This window comes from Lampetra fluviatilis, chromosome 31 (assembly GCF_964198595.1).
Source record: "Lampetra fluviatilis chromosome 31, kcLamFluv1.1, whole genome shotgun sequence".
NCBI classification, from domain to species: Eukaryota; Metazoa; Chordata; class Hyperoartia; order Petromyzontiformes; family Petromyzontidae; genus Lampetra; species Lampetra fluviatilis.
In genome coordinates, this window is record NC_136305.1 from 12401686 (window position 1) to 12421645 (window position 19960).

General features: G+C 49.5%; 1 non-coding gene across 1 annotated transcript; it reads right to left on the reverse strand.

Moving 5' to 3' along the window:
* Positions 1-19540: 19540 nt before the first annotated feature.
* On the reverse strand, positions 19541-19622 carry TRNAS-GCU (transfer RNA serine (anticodon GCU)). The gene has a single exon. It is a non-coding gene; the product is annotated as a tRNA-Ser (tRNA).
* Positions 19623-19960: the final 338 nt, after the last annotated feature.

A 19960-nucleotide genomic window follows, 5' to 3' on the forward strand; every position in this document is an offset into this window, starting at 1 on the left:
ACAACAACCCCTGCACTACACTATTGGCCGTTTCCTCAACACTTGGCCGAATAAAGGGAAGAACCCCATCAGGCGTTTGTACCCATTTCTTTGTCATATACATGTTTACTGGTAATATGCCCAACACATCAGTCCCGATAATACATGGAACACTGAGTTTGGACAACACCAGAACCGGAGCGACAACCACTATTGTTCCCAATTTAGTTTCAATATCAGTCTGCACTTGCTTTAACGAACCCCCTTGTTTAGGCAAAATATCAAATATATCCATTCTAATAATCAGCAAATTGACAGCAACGTCATTTAACAACCCCAAAATAAAGGATGATCTACTAGCCACAGGCATCATTCTACGTCCCAAGCGTTTCCACTGGGTTTTGGACGTCGGCCATACTTACCTATCCCCCTCATCCCTTGTTGGTATGACTATTGAATGCTCGGTAAGTGTTGTAGTTGTTATAGTGAGAATGTATGCGTCAGTCTGAGTTGCCTGTGACATAGGGCCAATGTTTGTTAGTAGGGTGCGTGAGTCAGTAAGCGCCGTGCAAGCCGTCGTGCTGTGTAAGATATCTTGCCTGACATTGTTCTGTGTAGACTTGCTTTGCCGAGAAAAAGACACAGGGAACCCGATTCCCGACTTCACAGGAGTCACCCGCCGTGTCCCTGCCCAGCCTGTGGGCACTCTCTCGTGAACTGCTCCGGTGCACCACATGCAGAGCACAGCAGCAGTCGTGACAGCATGAGACGAGGTGTAGGACGGATGGCCCAGGTGGACAAGTTGATTGGGGCGGACGAAAAATCAGTCTCGCTTTGCAAGTCATCCAAACATCGTTCGATTTCCTCCAGTCGACACAAAACGCGCTCCACAACAGCCTCCCCCAGTGGCCTTTTCTGAAAGGTTGTTGGTCTTCTCACACAGCAGCAGCCCCTGTCATTCTTAAAATAGTGCTATCCCGATGTGTTTCCGACCACCCTTTAGCCTCGTGCACACTCTCCCAATGCTCAATTTAATTTGCCGCCCACATAGAGTCCACAACTACTCCAACTGCGAGTGCCAACGTCATCTTCATGGAGCGAGTCGAATGCTGTGGCTAGCAGATCACAGAATGCACGCCTCGCCAATGCCAAAAACGCCGTTTTAGATTCCCGTGGTGTCTCCCCTAACTTCCTCTCGGTTCTGTGAAACGGCTGTCTCAATAGGTTTGGTGAAGGCGGCCCATACAACACTGCTATCTCTCGTAGAGCCAAGTCTAGAGTTATACGATTTTGGGCAGGGATGATAAATGGTGCATTCCAGACATCGTTATCCAGACATCCTTTAAAATCACAAAGATGCATCGCGGCAGCTATCCTTTTTTATCTACAATTAAAATGCTTACTATATAAAACCGTTGCTCACCCTGTTCCCTCCAAATCCAAACCCCTCTATCCCTCCCTTTGTATAACCCCTCCAATTATCTTCCCCGCACTCCCTTATTACCACCCAATCAACCGTCCACAGATACCCACGCCTTCCCAATCACCTACCTGTTCCAGCCAAACAATAACAATCACTCATTTAATACCACACACCCACCTTCCCTTTATTGGTCACTATACACGTCACGGGACTGTGATCTGAAATACCCAATTCTTCTAAACAATATCAGTCACAGTTACGGCAGCGGCGGATGTGAAGATGTGATCCAGTATATTTCCCGAATGACATATTTGCACTACTGACGCATAGAGTTCAACTGTGACTGTCGTTAATCACTTTTGATTTTACCACAAGAACCTGTCGGTTCGGGACAGCTCAGGTCACCACAGATGATGCAACAAGAGCTAAGTAACCCACAGTCGACCATACCGGAAAACTCGAAAAATAATTCCAACAGAGGTGAATATAGTTTAACACGTAGGCTTTCGTGACCAATATCATCCATAATAGAGTTTTTTTTGGGTTAGATCGCGTAAAAAAATAAATGTGTCGTTAAAACCCGCCACCACTCGACACAGCCAACTAGTAAGGGTTATCACGTAAACAGAACATGCCAATTCGTGACTAGTACCAAAACCAAATCAAATGACAAGAGCATTGAAACTGCCCAAGTAATTTAAACGATCAAAATACCGTACATTGCGGAAGTAACTGATAAACTAGCCAGATATTTGGAAAAACAAAACATCCGAATACGATTTGGCACGGTACATAAAATACAGAATTTAATATCTGGTACAAAAGATGTATTACCGAAGCTATCAACAGAAGGTGTGTACAGGATTAACTGCACGTGTGATAAATGTTGTGTTGGGCAAACAGGACGAATGATCAGCACGAGACTAAAAGAACATCAGATAAATATTAAGTACAGTACATTACTCCCAAATACAACTGTAAGCAGTAGCAGAACACGCGTGCCAACAAGGACACTCAATTGAGTTTGATAATGTTGTTGTTTTGTGCAAAACCAGCTACTACTGGCCAAGACTAATTAGAGAATCTATCTATGGAAATTGAAATAAATCAAAATAACTTTAACCGTTCGGATAACTACCGTCTCAGTGCTGCGTGGAAGCGAATCATCACATAATACATTATTTACATGCATGCCTACAAAGGGCAGCGTAATTCAACAGGGATTACCGTTGGTAGGGCTATTTTAATAACACAATAGACAGGAAGGACAAGTTCAAAGGGCTCGCATAATGCACATGCATAACGTACGTTGCCTCAGTAATCCCCCCCCCAACATTGTGCAAGAGCGTAGAAGGGTGGTCAACACATTCACGCCTCTTTATAAGGAACGAAACAGTAAGACTTCTCCACAAATCTGGCTGTCGTCTGATGAAGCTAGTTGTAATTACTGGCGAAACGTCGTACTCAGTTGGTAAATGTTGTGGCTTGGCTCTCCAACACACCGGTGTACTATATTAGTGACGAATTGGCATGTTCTGTTTACGTGACAACCCTTACTAGTTGGCTGTGTCGAGCAGTGGCTGGTTTTAACGACACATATTTATGCGATCTAGTCCAAACACATTCCTGCGGAGGGAGCTGGTAGGAACGTTGGGTTGCTCGGTCGATGGCCAGGGTCAACGGCGGCGTGATGTATTCCGCAAATATGCCCGACTGTGAGGGTGGGCACAAGCCGGCTTGAGTAGGTTAAACGTTGAGTATAGCCCCACCCTCCCCACCCTCCCCTCCCCACCCAGCCCCACCCTCCCCACCCAGCCCCTCCCCACCCTCCCCACCCAGCCCCTCCCTGCACGACGGACGGGCGGACAGAATAATCCCCTGTGGGCTGGTGTAACCAGGAGGTTCCTACCAGTAAAAACCTCTATTATAGAGGTTAAGACGGTGGTCGAAAAATGACAGCGATCACAAGCCCCTACATTCTATTCTTTATTTTCACAAGCAGCTACTCAAATAACGTGATTGCTAATTAATCGCTCAGGACTTTCATGCAGATGTCTCCATGGTGAATCAGTTCAATTCCACCACCATGCGGGCTGCTGGTGCCATGTTTCCCGCAACATATCTGTTAGGTGCAGCCAAACACTTGATTGCGCCTGGTGAGTCGTCATATACCCTGTTTTCGGTAATGGCCAATATGTCGAGCCCACAGTCTTTGATCAGATCCTGGATCAGCGCCGTAATGTTGACTATGGAGTGCATGTTGACCAATCTAAAGTTGAGGAGCCCTGGTCTTGGGTTTGGCTCAATACCCAACATCAGCAGCAGGATGGCGATAGAAGCACTCTTCTATGATCGTGTGGATGTAGGTCATAAGATTTGACCAGATTTGCTGCACAACCATGGTCGAGACATTGCAACAAGTGACAAACACGGTCAGGTACGGGTCAGCATTTTTACAGCAGTACAGTGGGTGTGGAACTCGAGTATTTTGAAGCGGAAAATGGGCCAGTGCTCTCTTCTGCATATTGGATGCTGGGATAAGTCTGCTGGGTAAGATGGAATTGATTTGTCGATCCAAGCTAATAGAAGTTCCCGTTATGGTCGCCCGTTCTGCAGGGAAGAAGGGAGGCATTGCTTGACCAGACTGAAGTCCCGTGAAAGAAAGGTCTGCCTGCAACCAGCCGGGCAGCAGTAGCAACAAAAGCACAGGTCGCAGCGTCGCCATTGCAAGGTGCTGTTGTTGTTGCTACTGTTGTTATTGTCGTTGCTGCTATTGTTGCTGTTGTGTATGCATTTGATCGACGGCCAGATAATGCCCACTAGGTAGTGCAGAATTCCCACTGGGCAGTACAGATTCCCGATCTAATGGGATACCATTCTTAAACTTAATGGACACTTCCATGTCAGCAGGTCGATTAGAAAAACACATGTATATTAGAATAGGTTTTCCCCTTTTTTCTGGCAACAAAACAGGTGTTAAGATATTCTTTGGGTCTTTCGGTTAAGTCACGTAGAACAAAATTATTTTACAAAAACTACGACGTTTCGATTGCTAAACAAGAATCGTCATCAGGATGATCAGGATGACGATGCTTGTGTTGTGATCGAAACATCGTAGTTTTTTGTAAAAAAAATTGTTCTACGTGACTTTACCGAAAAACCCAAAGAATATGAATTCCTGCAATCATAAAAGCTTTAAGTCAAGAGGTGTTAAGGTGTTAAAACACCTAACTGAAACCTTTTACAACGAATCATATCTGCATTAACCACAATACTTGTGGTCAGAATGCAAACAACGAACATACTCTGATAAAAAAAAAACTTGATTTGAAACTTTCGTGACTGCAGGAATTACTCTTTGGTTCTTTCGGTAAAGTCACGTAGGAATAAAATAAAATTAATAATAGAATACGACGTTCGATTGCAAACTCAGAGAGAGACACATATACAGAGCAGTACATATACTAATAAAATATTTAAAATATACTTTAAAAGAAAGAGACAACACAGACACGGAGAGAGACGCATACACAGAGAAAGAGAGAGACACACAGAGAGAGAGACACACATGGGGGAGATACACATAGAGAGACACACACGCAGAGAGAGAGAGAGACACACTGATAAACAACGCCTCTGTGACAAGGCATTTATATAGAGAGAGGGGGTGGAGCAGATAAATTAGCATGTCAATGAGAGCAGCAGGGGGAGAGAAATTGGAAGTTTTATGCTAGTTGCAATTAGTGTTGAAACGTCATACTCAGATTGTAAATGTTGTGAATTTACTATCCAACCCACCCGTGTGCTGTACTAGTGTAGTGAGTTCAACTGAGTCGCAGATGCACTTCTTGGAGGCAACACATTTATTAATACCAACACACAGGGTAACTGCCCCTTAACAAGATAACAACCTATGGTGGTGGGCCACCAGGCAAACTGCACTAACTACACCGAAACTGGCTGCAATGGACCGAACCACAGGTTGGGTCCAGATCCACGTGTTGGTAACTCTGTAGGATGTAGATCGTAGATTCTTCAGGATGAACAACAGCAGCCGGTCCCTCTCGGGGACCTGGCTTATATCCTCTGCGGCGTGACTGGCTCAGCCCTTAGCCACAACCACCTTCTAGAATGCTCGAGCAGGATCTCGACCCTGACATGTGACCACCCCTAGCCCCCATTTGGGGGCCTCGTGTAGACTTAACTGGTCATGTGTCCTCTGGGGTCAACCAGAGTGCCACGGGCTATAGTAACCCCATTCCCGTGGCCGGCACTCTCACACCCTATCCTGTAGGGGTCGGCACTGCACGCAGAGCGTGGTGCAAGCTAGCACTGCCAGTCAGCGCTCACCAAGCCCCTCTAGGGCCGGTACTGCACCCACATATTTGTGGTGTCCGCGATGTCAATACATCATCCCCCCCCCCCCTTTGTACTCTACTGTCCCGACTGTCAACTCCCTCTTTAAAACGAACAATGTAACAAAGCGAATAGAGTGAAAAAAAGTGAGTAAAACCCCTATGTGTGCCTCAACAATAACAATTAACAAATATATACCTCAGCCCACCTATACAATATATAAACTATCTACAAATGTACTGGAATGGACGGGGAAAAGTGTGGAAGTACAGAACAACAAAGCAAGGGGAGAGAGAAAAAAAATGCAGTAAAGCGGGAATGCTTGGAATCCCCTCCATTACCAACATCTCCCACCCTCACCGTGTAACAACACCCACAAGCACAATGGAAGCTAGGTTCAGCCAATAACCGATACGGCCTGCCGAGTGCGACAACCAACTGACGGTGTTGGAGCGTGTGTGTATGGGGATCACTAAAACCGAAGAGTCTTTGCTCGAATCCTTGTGGCCGGGCCCGCAGGGGAGGTGGGCTCGATCTCCCTGGAGGTCCCAGGGGGAATATGCAAATGTACCATCGAACCCGGCTCCTCACGAAGAGCAGTCAGCCGGGTGGACAGGCTCTCCTCTCCCGAATCCAGTGGAGATGGCGCAGGTGGCGGCTCGGGGGATGTTAGACACGCGGCACGACAGGGTCACATAACTCTGCTTAGGACCAACCTCAGCGGGTACACACCTCAGCTCGCCAGACACATCTGACACTCGGCCCCTGCGGTGTGGAGATGAAATGAACTCACACGGAGCGATGAAAGGCTTGAGGCGTGAGGGATGTACAAACCAACTCCGCTGACCCACTGTGGTCGAACGACCCGAATCACATCAACCAGCCCCCTCCAGGGTTTAAACAGTTTGGGAGACGTTACCACCGATACCTGAGGATACATCAACCAGGCTCTGTCCCCTGGCACCCACTCATGTGCAGAAGTACGAGAACCCCTCAGCCGCTCATTTGCCAATTGGCGCGATTGGAATTTTCCCAGGAAGTCCCCCACGCTTTGGAAAGCTTCTGAAGGGTAAGGCGAGTCAGACATGTGTGATTTAGCCTTGTTTGGCGCGGCTCGTAACTGGACATCAATCGGGGGGGTCGTATTCTCTTCCGTACATAAAAAAAAAACGGTTCGTAGCTGGTGGATGTGTGAGGAGCCTTCTATATGCAGCCAGGACTCCGGGAATATGCAAATCCCAGTCAAGTTTGGACTCGCTGACCTGATGGCTCAACATAGAGGTCAGAGTCCTGTGCAGCCGCTCGACCATGCCATCCATCTCCGGGTGGTATGGTGACGTGCGTACTTTCTTTGTTCCCAACAAATCGCACACCTCTCGCAGCAATTTAGAAAAAAAAGTTTGCCATGATTGGTCAAAAGACGTTCAGGAGCACCCTTGTCTATTACATAGCCATTGAGGAATGCCTCAGTGATCGTCACCGCCGACTGGTTGGGGAGCGGCCAGGCCACCGGCCATCATGAAAAATACTCGACTCCCACCAGAAAATACTTATTCCCACGAGGGGTAGTGGGAAATGGACCAAGGATGTCCAGAGCAACCAGTTCATTTCTGCGGGAGACCTGAATCGATGGACAACGGGCTTCGACGGCAGTTTCCGCCGCGCGCACTGCACACACCCTTTAAACAAATTAGCAACATCTTCCGCCATGCCAGGCCAGAATAAGTCCAGCTTAAGTGAGGTCAACGTCTTATGCACCCCCAGGTGCAACAATTGCTCGTGTACCGCCCAAATGACCTTACCCCGCAGGGCAGTGGGCACAACAATGTTATAATGGTGCAACCCTCTGTCCCAATGCATGAGCAATCCGTCTCTGAGAATGACAGAGGCAACACCCCGTTGATGCCCACCCCCATCAGCCTCCCTGACACGGCGTCGCAATTTAAGCAGGGAGGCGTCCTCAAACTGGAGGCGCCCCCATTCTTTGTGGTCCAACCCAATGACGGCGTCGCGCGGCACCTGCCCATCGGCCACCTCAGAGGTTCCAACCTGAGCCGACGCCGCAAGGGGAGGGGGCGAGTGTTCGGCGTGTGTCTTACAGCGCCCAGAGCCCAATAAACATGCGCACCCATCGCTCATTGGTAATCGCGACAGGGTGTCCGCGTTCATGTGTCGGGAGCCTTTGCGATACGGAACATTAAAGGAATAGTCCTGGAGGACTTCCAACCAACATGAAAGTTGGCCAGGCGGCTGTTCAATATGCAATGCGTACTGTAGCGCTGCATGGTCAGAGCGCACCTCAAAGTGTTTACCATACAAATTGGAGTGATACTATTGCACACAAAAAACACAATAGCTAACAGTTCCCGGTGTGTCACACAGTACCATTGTTCGGCCAGAGACAGTACTCTGCTTCCATATACAACAACACTCTCGACATCATTGACAACTTGAGACAGAATAGCTCCAATTCCGGTGTTACTAGCGTCTGTATCAAGGACGAATGGCAAGGAAAAGTCGGGGTAGCAGAGGGGAGGGGCGTTCACCAAGCCATCCTGGGGTGCAACAAATGCGGCCTCCTCCTCCCCCAATGGAATTTCTGACCCTTCGCCGTCAGGGCATGGAGAAGTTTAGCGATGGTAGCGAACCCGGTGACAAAACTGCGGTAATAGGAAGATAATCCAATGAATCTGCGCACCTCCCCTACTGACATGGGGGTCGGCCAAGTACGAACACATGCGGTTTTGTCCGAGTCAGTCGCAAAACCCGATTTACTGACTATGTGGCCAAGATACCGAACTGATTTTTGGAGAAGGCGACACTTCTGTGGTTTAAATTTTAGTTGGCCGCACGCATTCTAAGAAAGACAGCACGTAACCGTTCGAGGTGTTCGTCAAATGCACGGCTGAAACGATAATATCGTCGAGATATATCAGGCATGAGTCCCACTAGAGACCAGCTAGAACCAGTTCAAATCAATTGCTGGAACGTAGCCGGCGCGGAATGAAGACCCATCGAAAGACGATTAAATTTGAACAAGCCTTGTGGTGTACGAAAGGCTGTTTTGGGCTTAGAGGCTTCGTCTAGTGGCAACTGCTAAAATCAGGATAGGAGGTCAAGAGTGGAAAAGAACCGTGCTCCCGCTAGAGCATCCAGGGAGTCGTCCATCCGAGGTATAGGGTATGCGTCAGCAACAGTGATCTTGTTAAGCTTACGGAAGTCAACACAGAAGCGCAAGCTTACATCCTGTTTTTTAACAAGGACAATAGGGGCTCCCCACGGGCTGGTGGATGGTGAAATAATATCTGCAGCTAACATTTCGTCAACCGCCTGCCATACGTGTTCATTTTCTGTAGGGCTCAGCCGGTAGGAATTCTGCCGGATGGGAGCGACGTCACCCGTATCGATGTAATGACTCAAAAGCGTAATGCGGCCAATGTCAAATTTGCCCTTGCTAAAAACATGAGAATTCGAGCAAAAGCGCCCTCAATATCTCCCTCTGGACCTCGGACAATTCAACATTTTCCGAACAAAGCGTCTCCATCCACCCCTCATCAGAACCCTTTTGCTGCCCCGTATCTGATGTGGCCCCCACACTGCCAACGATGCTTCCTTCATGAACCGCTGGGGACGCATGAGCTAGCATGGTACCTTCTTGAATGACCGACGTATCTAACCTTGCATTAAGGACCTGAATGAAGGGTTCCTGATCGTTGGATACCAATGTCTGGGCACCTATAAACATCAACCGACGAATGGCTTTATTAGAGGGTCCCAAGAGGATTCTTCCCGCCATCGCCTCCTGGTCTAGTTGCTTCCGCAATCGCAAAGGGACCAACATTTGTGCACCAGGGGGAATCTTAACTGTCCTACGTAAAAGTGCTTGCACGGCAGCGTTTTCTGTGCACAAGTGAGTGGAAGAAGGCAAAAATGCCATTCGGTGGCCGGATGGTAATTCAAGGCACCCTTGGTCGATCAAAATTTTCAGGGGCATCCTTCCCAAAAGTCGGTTCCGAGCAAGCAAGGAATAGCAAGGGACGTTAATACAAAACCTGGTCCCGTCAATTTGACATCCGCAATGCACACCCCCGCTGTTATTCTCCCAATGATGCCCAATGAGCCGCCGTTTGTGGCGAAGCACGGAGCTTCGACAGGGCATTTAGGGGACAAGATGTTATAAATTAACTGTGAAATTATGGTCACTGATGCACCGGTGTCAATGAGCAATCTGATTTGAACCCCCTCTATCAATCCAATAACAGCGGACGAACCTGCGGTTGCGGCAACCACTCTATGGGCCAGCTCCGACCACTGACCTGGTCAGAACGGCCGGTCGGCCCAATCAAAGTCTGAACCCTCCCACACCAATGCACGACGGGAACGGAAACCGAACAAACGAGATGGATGAGGTGGATTCAGGGGCCGAGTGTGTGATGTGTTGCGACTCGCTTTCGGGGGTGGTAGAGTGGAGGACGGTCGGGCTGATGACGGCGGGGGCCCTGGGAGGCGTCGTCGCGGCACGTGACAGCCCTACGAGACATGTCCCAGCAAGCCACAGTTGTCGCACATGATGAGCCAGCTCCAGGGACGAGGATATGTCTTCTGCCGTCGTTGTTCTTCCATCCGTCGCACCATGCCGTCTCCTCGCAAGCCTCCGCCCTGGGTCGATGCTCAGACTGGGACGGGCTCCACGTCTTTGGATGGATCGCGTGCCTCACGAGGAGCGGTACACGCCACCAACACCTTATGCCATTGCAAGAGCTGTTGCGTCTGGATACATCTTGCAACCTTGATGGACGATAGATCATCGTCGTCGACAGCTGGCACGACGATGTTGAGGTCCTTAGCCAAAGCCAGAAATCTCTCAAGGACCAGCGAGTCAATTCCGTCATGGGCCATCTTCGGAAAGGCAGCCTTCGCTAGCACCTCGGACGGTGAGGTTCATAAATCGCCGTCATTTGGTCAAAGTCTTGAGTCAGCATGGCCCTCTCTGATGGCGGGATGGTAAGAAACGCCACCAGGGCATCGTCATCAAGAGCAGTGGGCAGTGCTCTCAGCACCTCCGCCTCCGTCCACCCCGCCAAGTCGGCGTTCGTCAAGAACCGGCGCTTGAAGGCCACCCAGTCACCTCTGGCGGGTGTAAATTATTTTACGAAGGGCAGTCATCGCCGGACAGATGGGACGTCCACAGGCAACCTCGATGCAGCTTCAGATTTGGCAGGCTCTGCGCTCCGCTCCTCCATCGAAATGGTGGCTGTAAGCGTGGGCTGCGCCACGGAGGTTCCCGGTTGGTGGGAAATGGCGGTGGGATCCTCGTTCCCATGCAGCTCCATTGCTCTCCCCTCCACCGCTGGCTCCTCGCGGTGGGGCTCCGCGGCGATGGACGCCACGGCTTGGAGGAGCCCTGCGAGGCGGGAGTGTGCTGTCCGGCGCTCCATCTCCGACAGCGGTGAGCTGTTGCGTGCCCGGTCGGTGCGCTGCCTCGCCAACAGCACCTCGCCTCTCTTCTCTGGTGTCGCGATCCCCGGGGCTGTTTGAGGGATGAGGTCTTCGTCCTCTTCGTCCGAAGTCCTGGTACATGGTCTGCTTCGTGTAAACATAACCTAAGATGGCTAGCTTACATAAAAGAACGTTTGGCTACTTCCGACACCAGTTGTAGTGAGTTTTACTGAGTCACAGATGCACTTCTTGGAGGCAACACATTTATTAATACCAACTCACGGGGTAACTGCCCCTTAACAAGATAACAACCTATGGTGGTGGACCACCAGGCTAACTGCACTAATTTCACCATAACTAGCTACAATGGACCGGACCACAGATTGGGTCCAGGTGACTCTGTAGGACGTAGAACATAGATTGTAGATTCTTCAGGATGAAAATCAGCAGCTGGTCCCTCTCAGGGACCCGGCTTATATCCTCTGTGGCATGGCTGATGACCACCTTATAGAATCCTCGAGCAGGATCTCGACCCTGACACGTGACCACTCTTAGCCCCCACTTGGGGGCCCTGTGTAAACTTAACCAGTCATGTGTCCTCTGGGGTCAACCAGAGTACCACGGCCTATAGTAACCCCATTCCCGTGGCCGGCACTCTCACACCCTATCCTGTAGGGGTCGGCACTACACTCAGAGCGTAGTGCCATCCAGCACTGTCAGTCAGCGCTCACCGAGCCTCTTTAGGGTCGGTACTGCACCCACATATTCGTGGTGTCTGCAATGTCAATTTATCACATGCCATGCCTCTCTAGGGCCCGCATTACACAGTGAAATCCGTGATGTCACTACACTAGCAACAAATTGGCACATTCTATTTAAGTGACAAACCTTATTAATTGGCTGTGTCGGGTCATGGCGGGTTTAACGACACATTTATATTGACGTGATCTAACCCAAAAAACCTTTTATTATGCATAATATTGGTTGTGAAAGCCTATGTGTTAAATTCGTATTTTTGCTATTAACGGAAGTCGGGTGAGGAGCCTTAAGCTCATCATATCAGGCATTCTTATTGGAGGAGGTCAAACGCATTAAAAGACATTTCCATACTTCCCCTGGGATGCAATGACTAAGGTGCAAAGGAATGGACAAGGAGAGACTAACAACAAAACCAACAAACTTTGGCCCAACACCAGTGGCACCGCCGGCCGCCAGATGGTGATGGGAATCAGGTTTCAGATAGGAATCTGTGTGGAAGAGATATGTAGATGACACTTTCGTCATTTGGCCACATGGCCTGCCAGCATTGAACCAATTTCTCAACCACATTAATTCCATACACCCATCCATCAAATTCACCATGGAAGTAGAGAAAGATGGTAAGCTACCATCCCTGGATGTTTTGTTTGAGAAGAGACCTCATGGCTCATTGGACACTGTCTACAGGAAAGCCACCCACACAGATTCCTATCTGAGAGCTGATTCCCACGACCATCCGGCACAGAAGAATCCCCTCATCAAAACACTACACCATAGGGCCCATTGCATTTCTGACCAACACCACCTAGCCAGTGAACTGGAACATGTACACCAGGCCCTTAAGATGAATGGGTACTCGGACCGCATTATTCGCAAAGATGTTTCTCCAGCCATGGAGAAACAACCCCCTGAGACGCCGATCAAAACCATCACGTTACCATAGCTGGCGTTACCAAAAAGATTTCCAAAATCTTAAACAAACACAAGATCCAGGTCTGATTCAGTACAATACACAAAATCCATGATCTAATCTCATCTGTGAAGGATGTCATTCCTGTCATGCAATATCCTGGAGTCTTCAAACTAAGTTGCACCTGTGATGGGTGTTACATTGAGGAAACAAAACGACATATTTCGGACCGTGTTCGCGAGCACAAGTCATATCTGAAACACGGCAGAACTAATACCTCCACCGTGGCTGACCATTGCTATAACGCTGTGGGCTCTCATGATATTGTTTTTTTCGAGACCAAGGTACTCTGCAAACCTTCAGGCTACTATCAGAGGTTTGTTCATGAAGCCATCAAGATATATAAACATAGACATAACTTCAACCGAGAAGATGGATACAAATTGAGTAATCATTGTAAGGATGTTATTAACCAGGTAAAACCGTAACTGCCTTATGGTGTTGCCTTCATTTCCGCATCTCCAGTTTCTTCAGCTTCCCACTCCCAGCCCCGCTCACTTCCCCTCCCCCCCCCCCCCCCCGGCATTTTGTCTGCTCTTCCTCTAAACGTTCTCGCAGCACCCCTCCCCCTAACCCACACCCCGCCTTCTCTATCGCTCCCCCCTTGCTCCTTCCCCCTCACTTACCTATATAGCCTCTTGTTACAGCAGCCCTTTTGCCCACTTCAGCAATTGTTTCTTGCTGTGGTTGTCTCACCTGATGACGGACGCTTGTGTTGCACCAGAAACGTCGTGATTTAATTTATTTTATACCTACGTGACTTTACCGAAAGAACCAAAAAGTATGGATCCCTGTAGTCACGAAAACTTCAAATCTAGTTCTAACACTCTTTAAGACTTTATTCATTCATAGGCCTGTGTGTCTCGATAGACAATTATTTTTCACCTTACGAGGTCAGCTGTAGGTTTTGCAGCGCCAAGAATGACTTAGTAGGCCAATCCTTGAGTGACAATCCTTTCCACAGCAATTGCAAGTGAATGCGGTGGCAGCTCCAGAGGTATATATTGCTTTTTATTTACGTCGCTCCCTCTTGGTCTGCCAAGCAGTGTTTATTTTCTCCTCGCCTCTCCTGAGGCCTGTTTTCACAGCCTGTTGCCAGCAGAGTTGGTCGCCGGCAGTTTTCTCCCAGTCACTTGGATTGATGTCGCAGCTCTTCATGTCCCATTTACAGACATCTTTGAAGTGCAGAACTGGGTCTCCAGTGGCCCGTGTGCCTGTTGCCAGCTCGCCGTACAAGACATTGGGTATTCTGCCATCCTGCATGAGGCGCACGTGTCCAAGCCATCTCAGGCGCCTATGACTGAGTAGAGAGTACATGCTGAGAATGTTGGCCAAGTTGAGGACTGGGGTGTTGGGAATGCGATCTTGCCATCTGATACAGAGGATGCGCCTGAGACATCAGAGGTGAAATGTGTTTAGTCGATGTTCTTGATGGGCGTATTTTGCCCAGGACATAGAGGAGTGTGCTAAGGACACAGGCCCAGTACACCTGTACTTTGGTGTTGAGCGTTAGGGATTTGTTCTCCCACACTCTTTTGGTCAACCTGAACATAGCTGTAGATGCCTTCTCAATGCGCTTGTCAATCTCTGTGACAAGGGACAAATTGCAGCTGATGGTGGAACCCAAGTAGGTGGAGTCCTGAATGGCTTCCAGGGTGTAGCTGCCAATGTTTATGGAAGGGGTTTCTCTGACATCCTGGGCCATGATATTGGTCTTGATCAGACTGATTGTCAGGCATTGGCAAGGTGGTCGATGAGTGTCTACAGACCTTGTTCTGTGTGAGCTGTCAACGCGGCATCATCATCGAATAAGAGTTCTCTGATGAAGACTTTGCGGACTTTGATTTTGTATCTGAGATGGCCAAGGTTGAAGAGTTTGCCAGATCTTGTATGGAGAAAGACTCCCTCTTCTGCTGTCCCAAAGGCATGTGTGAGCATAATTGAGAAAAAGATGCCAAACAGTGTTGGGGCAAGCACGCACCCCTACTTTACACCGCTGAGTATGGGAAATTCCTCTGAGGTGGTGCCGCTGTGCTGTATTGTTCCTTTCATGTTGTCATGGAAAGAGGAGATGACTGCCAGCAGCTTCTGTGGGCAGCCAATCACTTTGATGAGTTTGAAGAGGCCTCTCCTACTGATGAGGTCAAAGAACTTTGTAAGATCAATGAATGCCAAGTACATGGGCATTCTCTGTTCTCAAAATGTATCCTGTAGCTGATGCAAGGAGAAGAGCATGTCAATTGTGGATCTCCCTGCTCTGAAACTACACTGAGCGTCAGGATACGTCCTCTCAGCTAGTATCTGTGTAATAAAGGACTCCTTCAAACTTCGTTGTTCTCCGTGTCCTTTATTGGGTTCTTCCACGCACCCGCCGTTCCTCGTTCCGGCCTCGCCTTCCGTACGTCCATGCACCCCGCGCACGCTCCCCTGTGGCTCTCGCCCACGCCGTTACCTGGCTCCCTTCCGTGTGCTCTCCCTCACCCGGCCCGGCCCGGCCACACCGCCCTTCGGGTACTCCGTACATGCTCCCTTCTGTGTCTCTCTCCGTGCGATCCCGCACGCTCCCCTGTCTCTCTCCGTTCGATCCCGCACGCTCCCCTGTCTGGCCGCTCCCCACGCACTCTCCCTTCCCGTGGGCGCCTATCCCTTCTCGACCACGTGGCAATGGCGCCACGGCTCCTTCCACCCTCCTGCGTGGATCCCTCTTTGGTTCTCTCTCGCTCCTCCCCTTCTCCTTCTGGCCCTTATATCCCCCTCTCCCACGTGACCCAACTCCACCTTCCATCCTGCCTCTGCCTCCGCCCGCCCGTTCATCCCGCTCCCATTGGAACGAGGCGAGCAGTGGCCCCTCCCACACGCTCTCACTACACCGGCGCGTGTGAGCGGTGCGGAGGCCGGCAAGCACCCTGTCCTTGCTCGCATTACATCTGTAACCTGCTGAGGACCACACGGGCAAAGGTTTTCCGCACGATGCTCAGCAGGAAGATGCCATGGTAGTTATTGCAGTTCCCATGGTCACCCTTGTTTTTATATAGGGTGATGATGTTGGAGTCTCTCATGTCTCGAGGCACTGCTCCTTCTTCCCAGCACTGGCAGATAAGTTCATGGAGTTTTGTGAGGATGGCGGGTTTCGCACATTTCAGTACCTCAGGTGTGATGCCGTCCTGTCCCGGGGACTTGCCACTGACTAGTGAGTTGATGGCGTTGTCAAGTTCATTCAAGGTTGGAACATTGTCCAGTTTGTGTATCATTGATTGGTAGGGGCTTTACAGCAGCAAGGGCAGCTTCTGACACACCGTTGTCTTATGAGTAGAACTCTGATTAGTGTTCTACCCACCTGGCCATTTGCTCTTGTTTATCAGTGATGATGGCCCCTGTGCTGGATTTCAGGGGAGCAGTCCTCCTGATGTTTGGACCAAAGGCTGTTTTGATGCCTTCATACATGTGTTGAGGAACAGGCGACGACTCACTCAGAGACGGAGGTGAGGTTAAGGGCTTCCGCCGTTTATTAAGGGCTACACAAGACATGGGGGGGGGGATGTGAACCACTTCCCAGGGGTTAGGGGTCCTGGGCTAGGTCCCACTGGGTCCCAACACAGCCGGCTGCCCTGTGCTGTCTCCTCTGCGCCGGCCGTGGGATCATCCAACATGGCCGACCGAGGAGCACAGCCACGTCCAGCCCTGGTGCTGTGCTATATCCACTATCCCTACCCTCTTGCCCCTGGCTCCCCGTTCCACCCTCTCTCGACGTTTGACTCCAGCTACGACCCCGCTTACGTCACGGGGTCCCCCCTTTACCCTCGAGGAGCTGTGTCGTCATGTGCACTGTCCAGCGCGCATGACCCCACGTCCCGTGATGCCATCGCACCGGACAGCACACATGACGCCACCACTCTCTTCTACTCCTCTACACATGGCATGGATATTATCAGTGTCAGAGGAGAGTTGGATCCTACTGCTGAGGTTCAGCCAGTAGTAGTTGGCACAGCATCTGGCGGTCGTTTGAGCTGCACTGCGGGCAGCTTTCAAAGCCCTTAATGATCATGTACTTGGGACTTGCTTGTACTTCAGGAAAACCATGCTCTTGGCTTGGAAGATGGGTTCCAATATAGCCAGGCGTTCCTCAAACCAGTCTGTGTTCCGCCTTGTCTGCTTGCCGAAGGTATTGATGGCTGCATTGAAGATGGCGTCTCTGATGTATGCCCACTTTGTCTCCACGCTTCCATCTGGTGTGTCGTGTAGGGACTGCTCAAGGATGTGTTGGAATGATTGAGTGAGCTCTGGGAGGGAGGTCTTGGCAGAGTTGATGCATAGGTAGCGTTTTTGTTTGAGGCGGTGTATCTTTTTGGGGCGTAGTCTGACCTTGCTGGATACCAGAGAGTGACCGGTGTTACAGACTGCACCGTGGTAGCTGCGTGTAATGAGTACTGAGTTGAGGAGGGCTCGTTGGGTGATGACGAGGTCCAGGTGGTGCCAATTAAGAGACCTTGGATGTCTCCATGATACTTTATGGCATGGTTGTGTGAGAAAGAATTAGTTTGTGATACAGAGATTGTGGTATGAGCAGAGCTCCAGTAGTCTTTGGCCACTGGCATTCATCTTTCCGATGCCATGATAGCCAAGGCATGCGGGCCATGCATCGTAGTCAGCCCCAACTCTTGCATTGAAGTCTCCCAAAAGAAACATGTGCTCAGAGCTGTGCATTTTGCGAATAATTTTGTGAAGCTCTTCATAGAACTGGTCATGAATCTCCGGAGGTGAGTAGAGTGTTGGGCGTAGACACTCAGGATGTTTACATGGCCAGAAGCAGTGAGCAATCTCATGAGCAGAATCTGCTCAGAGTTGGTGGTTCTATCATGTCAAGGAGTGTGTTTTTGACGGCGAACCCAACCGTATTGCCTTTGTTCGTTCTGATGTTTTCCTTGCCAGTAGAAAGTGTAGTCACTCTCTTGTAGTGAGCCACTGCCAGCCAGCCGGGTCTCCTGCAGTGCTGCAATATCCACATGGAGTCTGGCCAGCTCCCTGTCAATAACTGCAGTCTTGCGGATGTCCTCAATCTGCAATAGATCTTCGGAGAGTCCAGAACACATTGTATGTACATTCCAGCTTGCAAAATGAAGGGCTGGTACCTTCTTTCCGTTTGTTTTGCTTTTGTCTGGTGCAGGTGTTGCAGCCCACTTGTCTGGTGATGAACCATAAGCTCCAAGCACCCATTGGAGCAGGTGAGCGATGGCAGGAAAGCACCTTATTGGCCGGGGGTTGCCCAGCTTGAGGTGGGTGATAGCTATCCTTTGGGGTGCAATGACCCCTCCCACCAACGATGGCAACCCGTGGTGCCCATCTTGTACGCCAATCCAAAAGTATAACCCGTGACTGCTGCCATCCGTGTTTCTTGGCCACGATTAGGTGGCCAAGGAGTGTCCTCTCCCCATTTTTGCATCTCTTGCTGGCGCAAAGCCTGGGCAAGTTATTCTAGAAATCTTGGGTTGCCCATGCATCAGGATCCCCCCCTCGTACTAGTTTGGCTGCAGGGGCTGCCGAGAATGTGCCGCGGTGCATCACAAAACTGCCTAAGGGGCCCCACTCCTGATTTTCTGTAGGGGTTTACTCCTTTAGCCATTGACTCTCCCGAGACACTCACAAGGCAGTGAGAAACAGGCGTAAACCTGGGAGGGGCCCTTACCAGGTACTGACAGCCGGGCCAGCTGTGCCTGATACTCGCGTAGGGCAGGTTCGTCACGCCCTGAGGTAGTTTATCGCAAACTACCCGCTACTAGCCTTAGTTTGTGTCATGAGTGTGTGTGGGTTTTATAAACATGGCACGTATAGTTTAACACGTAGGCTTTCGTGACCAATATCATCCATAATAGAGTTTTTTTGGGTTAGATCGCGTACATATGTGTCATTAAACCCGCCACCACCCGACTAGTAAACATTGTCACGTAAACAAAACATGCCAAGTCGTAACTAGTACAGCACGCTGGTGTGTTGGAGAGCCAAGCCACGACATTTGCAATCTGAGTACTACTTTTCACCAGTAATTACAACTAGCTTAATCAGACGACCGCCAGATTTGTGGAGAATATCAACGGGCTCGCATAATGTGTATGCATAATGTACGTTGACTCGTTAATCCCCCCACCCCCCACTTTGCCCAAGAGCGCAGAAGTGTGGTCACCACATCTACGCCTCTATATAAGGAACGAAACAGGTGGACTGTTTCGTTCCTTATATAAATTACGTCACCATACTATAACATATACGAATAAAAATTAACCCGTAAAAACAAAGTTTTTCACTATAAATCCTTTATATGCGTGGCGGCTAGAGTCCTCTCGTCCTCTGGCTTGAGATGGCTGCCACCTAAGGGTCAGATGATTGCCTGCCACCATTAAGCAATTGGTAATTACATATAAAAAAAATGTCCTAAAAAGTGTAACATTTTGGAAAAAAAATTTCACTAATTAATTGTCACGCACAACGAGTCTGTGTGCAAAATGTCAGCTCGATTGGATCACGGGAAGTGGGTAAAAAAACGACCGAAAGATGTGCACGGTCGTAAGCGCGCAAGCAAGCAAGTGAACTTAATGTAAAGGATTTAATAAATAAAATCGCGACGAAGGTGGGATTCGAACCCACGCGTGCAGAGCACAATGGATTAGCAGTCCATCGCCTTAACCACTCGGCCACCTCGTCTCACGCACTCACACACGCAAGCACATACAACCAGAACCAGAACGAAGACTTGCACGCACATACATACAAACAGTACCCCCCACACACACACACAGTCATACCATTATTTTTTCCTAAAAAGTGTAAAATTTTGGAAAAAAAATTTCACGAAAATAAATTGTCACGCACAACGAGTCTGTGTGGAAAATGTCAGCTCGATTGGATCACGGGAAGTGGGTTAAAAAATGACCGAAAGATTTGCACGGTCGTGAGCGCGCAAGCAAGCAAGTAAGTGAACTTCATAAAAAGGATTTAATAAAGACCAACAATCTTCAGTGTCTGTACAAAGCAATTCAGAG